This window comes from Helicoverpa armigera, chromosome 20, assembly GCF_030705265.1.
Source record: "Helicoverpa armigera isolate CAAS_96S chromosome 20, ASM3070526v1, whole genome shotgun sequence".
NCBI lineage: Eukaryota > Metazoa > Arthropoda > Insecta > Lepidoptera > Noctuidae > Helicoverpa > Helicoverpa armigera.
Window position 1 is genome coordinate 10,697,217 of NC_087139.1, and position 6,000 is coordinate 10,703,216.

Consider the following 6,000-nt stretch of genomic DNA (forward strand, 5'->3'; position numbering starts at 1 on the left):
TGTTACAAATTATACAGGGTTACTGGTAAGTAGACCGCATCCTTTCAGGAGGTGATAGTATAGGTCAATACGGACAAATTTGACCCTGGGATACACTGGGCAAAAGTTGACCCGTTTGAAGATAATCGAATTTCAAGATATTTTCTTTACAAGTCGTCTAGGTACACAAATAGATTTTTATTATTAGTTAAAAGTCTCGTTTTTATGGATTTTTGTGTGTTTTGTGCCTTTTTGGATAGCTAGATAGATGTAGATGTTTTTTAAGTATTCTGCACAAAAAAATGAAGAGTAATATTTTTGAGAAAATAACTATAAAAAAAGGGATTGCTGTTCGCTATAATTTCCTCTGTGATTTGTACAGTTTTATGGTTTGTTATTATGAAGTGATTCATCTTCTATCCAAAAACACACAAAAATCCACAAAAACGAGACTTTTGACTGATAATGAAAATTTATACGTGTACCTAGACGACTGATCTTGAAATTCGATTATCTTGAAACGGGTTAACTTTTGCCCAGTGTATCCCATGGTCAAATTTGTCCGTATTGACCTATACTATCACCTCCTGAAAGGATGCGGTCTACTTACCAGTAACCCTGTATAATAAGTAAAAACTGATAGAATAACAAACATCCAACAGATTACATACTTAGATAAATATAAATAGCATAGCATTCAGAATAAATACATATCATCATCTGTCAACTAGGTTGGGTTCAGCTTTCAGGCTATTAGCAGATGCTGCTTAGGGTTAACGTGTAAGTCATGCATTTTATCGATAATGCAGGTATTTGGTTGAAACCGTTTTGGCGAGGAGTCATAAACGTCGGGTGCAGGGTGCAGGTCGGGACGCGCAGGCTCCCGGCGCCGGCGCAGGATGCTTCTCCGAGTGACAGAGCGCGGAGAGGGCGCGCGGGGCGGGGCGCGGGGTCGACGGCCGCGCGGCGTGCAGGTGCCGGCGCACGCGCACGCGCACGCAGAAGCTTCACTGCGAACAAGCCGGCACAAGCAAGCTGCACGCGCTGCGCCCGCCGAGGCTGATGCGATCACCCCGTGCAGCAGCCGCCTGCGTGCCGGCGCTGCTGCAGGGCGCGCGGCGAGGCGGGCCGCACAGAGCGCGCCGCGTGGCTGCAGTGGATCTTCTGCACTTGCCGGCGGTGCGGCCCCGCGCCGCTCTGACATAACACCTGACTGGTTTGCTCTGACATAACCCGCTCCCGCTCCGCACATATCTGCTGCTCTACGGGTTTTTGTCGCGGGAGCCTGCGCCCGCTCTACCGCCGATCGGGCTCGCATTTGTTTTGAGATAATATTGCCATGCAGTTCATACCTAGTCACTGATAACAATTTCGAACGTCTATTAATTATACATAGGTACTAATTAAAGTAAATAATAGAGAAACCGAAGGATTTGATTGTCTATTTGATTGTGTTGATGGACGAAGTTATCCTGACGAATAACTACCGAAGATATATGAAAGACGGGACGGTTGACATATGTCGGGCATGTCACCATCCGGGTGAGTCTATCAGACATATTATATCTGGTTGTTCTCGTTTGGCTAATGGTGAATATTTGCACAGACATAACCAAGTGGCCAAGATTATCCACCAGCAGCTTGCTCTGCAATACAACCTTGTAGACCTTGACGTAACGCACTACATGTATGTGACCAGTTCAAGAGATCTATCATCACTGACAGGACTATTGCAGCCAATAAGCCTGATATATAGTGGTGATAGATCGATTAGCGCGCCGCGCGATGATAATAATCGATGTCGCCGTTCCGCATGACGAGAACCTCGTGAAAGCTGAGAAAGAGAAACAAATAAAGTATCTTGACTTAGCGCACGAGGTTGTCGCCATGTGGAATGGCGACACGGCTGTTATAGCGCATCCTTTCATGAGGTGATAGTACAGGCCAATACGGACAAATTTTACCATGGAATACACAGGGCAAAAGATAACGCGTTTCAAGATAATCGTACTGTTTTCGGACAGAAGATGAATCACTTCATAATAACAAACTATAAAACTGTACAAATCACAGAGAAAATTATGGCGAACAGCAATTACTTTTTTTAGTAGCTATTTTCTCATAAATATTACTCTTCATTTTTTTATACAAAAAGGCACAAAACACACAAAAATCCGCAAAAACGAGACTTCTAACTAATAATAAATATTTATACGTGTACCTAGACGTCTTGTTAAGAAAAGATCTTGAAATTCCATTATCTTGAAACGGGTTAACTTTTGCCCAGTGTATCCCACGGTCAAATTGGTCCGTATTGACCTATACTATCACCTCATGAAAGGATGTGCACTACTTACAAGTAGCCCTGTATATTAGTATGAATAAACTGAGAATAATAAGTAAATAAAAAAACGAGAAATTACATAACTCCATTTATGACCAAAATTTTGAACCAAAGACTCAACATTTCAAATTACTATAACAACACAAATCAGGAGCATCTGGTGGCAAACCCCAATATCATCAATAATAGTACGAGATAACATTACAATTAATGTACTTGCCCAAGTGAACAATTGATTTGGATCCTATTTGGATGAAATATATACTCGAATATAATAATATGTACTCGAAGTTAAAAACGTCACGCGTCATCAGTATTGAGTATCGCTGATCGCCTGCTCCAGCATGTGGCGCTCGGCGTCCTGCGTCGCTGGTAGCTCTAGTTAGTGATCGCGTCCAGCAGGGTCCAGCTAGGTCCAGCGAGGTCCTGCGGGGTCCAGCGGGTCGGCAGCTGGTGGGCAGTGCGCCAGATTAGCGTCGGTTAGCCGCCGGACGCCGCTATCTGCATCCGCGCGTGTTGCCCAATGCGCTGATAAGGCGCGCGTGCGCACACGCAGCTTATCATCGCTGTGCGCCGCGCGTGCCGCTCTACCTACTGATAATGACAAACCTAAATTTGGTCGCAAATGTTGTGACCATTTTACAAAATTGGTCACTTCGAGGTGTGTACACAGTAGGTGTTGATGCTCTCCCAGCACACGCCGGGTGACGCCGGTCCGTCCTCGAAATGACTCCGGTCGAACTAAGTAGTGCTGAGATATGCACACCGCACAGGTTTATAGGTTCCTCTGCACCCGAACACAGGAAGAAGTTTCTTCGGGAAACATTATAACAGTAGGTACTTACTAGTACATTATGCCGTCTTAGCTCTTGTGTCATGCTGGAGCTCAACATATTGTGTGAAACGGCATTGTGTATGCGGCTGCTTTGCCACTGAGCTATCTGCAGGCGCCTGTCCTCAGCAGACACGCTCGCACTATCGTCGTAACACAGTCAACTCGTTATCGCTACAGCAACTGAGCGGCGGCGCTCGCATCACGCCGGAAATATCCTCAGTGCGTCTCTGTCTGATCTGTGGTGAGGAAACACGTGATGCTGTAGATCCGGACCGCTATACTTATACCTCTGCCATCATTGCTATCTGGGTTGCAGGCACTCCATGGGTACAAGTTTGCAGCACAGTCGGTACGTTGCTTTACGGCGTACACTTTTTATTTGTATATGTATACTTATCTGACAACCCGTTTGAGATCACTTTAATGAAGGTGTCACATTTGTTCCCACTATGATGCCGATTGTAGGCCACGGAAGCTGCTCATGTAAGATGATCAGCCAGCTGCGCAGGACATGTTATAGTGCACGAGCATTTGCGCAGTTACAGGTGCACTCACTACTCCTTCACCCTCATGTCCCGACTGAAGAGAGATTATACGCGTATCAATCACCAACTTCCAAACTCCGGGCTGCTTTGTTCGAGGTACTCACTGCGACTGCTCGCCTGGTTCACTTCACACATGTCAGCTTTTGATTGTTCTAGGACGTCCCGTTTATATAATGTTTGATTAGGTATATTTTAGTGAGCCGGCGCAAATGATCGAGTGATTTGAAAAATTTCTAGCGACAGTTTTATATAGAATAGAATAGAATAACAGTTTATACAATATACATAGAGATACATAACATTCGGGCAGACGGTCGACTATGTCGACTATGTTTCTGAGGTAATGTTAATATCTTTCTGTCTATGGCTTTGCTGACCTGAGATACTTCGACATGTGATTCAATTAATGTCAAATTCCTATCCCTCGCTAGCAAATCTACTGATAGATTATTATTGAAATCCACCGAAAATAAATTGATTTGAAACATAGTTCAACATGTACGAATACAAATAGCTCAGTTTTAACAGCAGTAAAGAAATCTTAGGGACTCTATAGTCCCGTGGTCTGGAAGAAACATACAAAATAATCATAGGGGTTAACTTAATGTCACCGCTGCGCTGACTGTGTAACTGTATTTTTAATAAAAATTAACCGGGTTATATTTAGCTAGACAGGGTACTTTTATATTTGCAGAGCTGGCAGAAGGCGAGACTCCGCTCAGTTGTGAACTTGTTCAATACATTGATGTTCGCTAACAATGCCATACAATCTGGCGCCACTTGTAACCTTCCATATCATCCGGTAACCTAGGGCTGCGCCTGCGCAACTGTGCGTATTGCGGCGCAGCGGGCCTCGCGGGGTGTCGGGACGTTAGTCTCTGCAAGTATCGCAGACGCTGTGAGGAAACTTGCTTATTAGGAGGTCCCTCAATTACGACGGCACCTTATAAAGTCCAACTTATAAAGTTATAACTTATTTACTATATACTTTTTATTTTCCGAAAATAAATATGCACATTATTTTCGTGTGTATTTCATATCTCTTCATAGGTAACATAATTTTTGTAAAAAAAAAAACAAATAGTTAAGGATAGACACAAGATCTGTCTGAGTTGCGTCTCGTTGATACGGGCGAGCGTCGCGGCCGGTGTCAATTACATCGACAATGCTCGTCGGCGTGTAAATGGCCTATCATCATCCAATAATATTTGTTGGCCGGCGGACACACAGCCCGCGGGCTGTGCGGGACGGCGCGGGGCGAGGAGGGGGCCGCCGCGCACACCTGGACCATTCTTGTTTTTCTAACTACGACCAGTTTTTTCTAACAACAAAGTTTGGGGATGCGTTAATTGGAATCTAGTTTTTCTTGTGCAGCGTATGCAAACAGTGGTGCCTCACCACCTGTGCGGACTGCGCCCGCGCCGCCCACACTCCCGCGCGCGTGTGTGCGTGCGCTCTACCCGCCGAACTACACCTAGATGGCAAGTACGAGTATCTACTGTATAGAAGCTAGGTGCCCCGGCGAGATATTATGATACCTACATAAACACAGGTTTGTAAACAGCAAAGTTAGGTAAGTACTAAAGTTCGGTAAGTAGCTACTGCACTTCTACGAATTCCTCGCATAATACTGTACATGTTATTGTACATACCTCATTATTTAATTATATTGTACCAATAGGTTAACTTATCAAGAACGCACAGGTGCCTGCAGATTCGACGCAACCTGTTGGTTAAAAATAAGCAGGACACGTTGTGCCACAGCTGAGATTTTATCCCGCTCCCGCTGCCGGGCGCCGGGGGAGGGTGCTGCAGGGGAGCGATACCGCAGGCACTCATTAAACCGGTCGCCGTACCTCTCCGCACGCGGGTTAGTCGCTATATCCTACGTACATAAAGCCAATCACGGAGGCTTTATGGAGTTTGTACAGTAGGTTCCTACGCATACCTACATAATAATATATTAATATTTCAGGCCTCTTAGTAGAATAGAAGGCTCGCGTGTCTGTCGGGCGCCAACTAGTCCCGGCGGGTCGCGCGACGCGGTGCACTTCGCGCAAGGTGCTCCAATCTCAGGTGCACATACCGGCGCGCCGACCGGTTCCAGCGAGCGCTCACACTCCGTCCGACATATCTCACGACATCATACACCGCGGACATCCGTCACCGCGACACCATGTCACACTGTCGCCATGCAAGCGGCGCAACATCACATAATAGACTTCATCCAAGAGAGCCGCTATCCTGCAACGAGTTCCAGCTTGTAGCGGTCGGGAGAGGTTATCCCGATGATAAGT

The 6,000-nt window shown here is 45.7% G+C and overlaps 1 long non-coding RNA gene across 1 annotated transcript in view; it reads left to right on the forward strand.

The window, feature by feature from the left end:
• The window catches only part of LOC135118265 (uncharacterized), a 113,128-nt gene extending 107,632 nt beyond the window's left edge, over positions 1–5,496 (forward strand). Inside the window, exon 3 of the long non-coding RNA XR_010277456.1 lies at positions 5,078–5,496. This is a non-coding gene — a long non-coding RNA (uncharacterized LOC135118265). The remainder of the gene's footprint in view (positions 1–5,077) is intronic.
• The last annotated feature ends 504 nt before the right edge of the window (positions 5,497–6,000 follow it).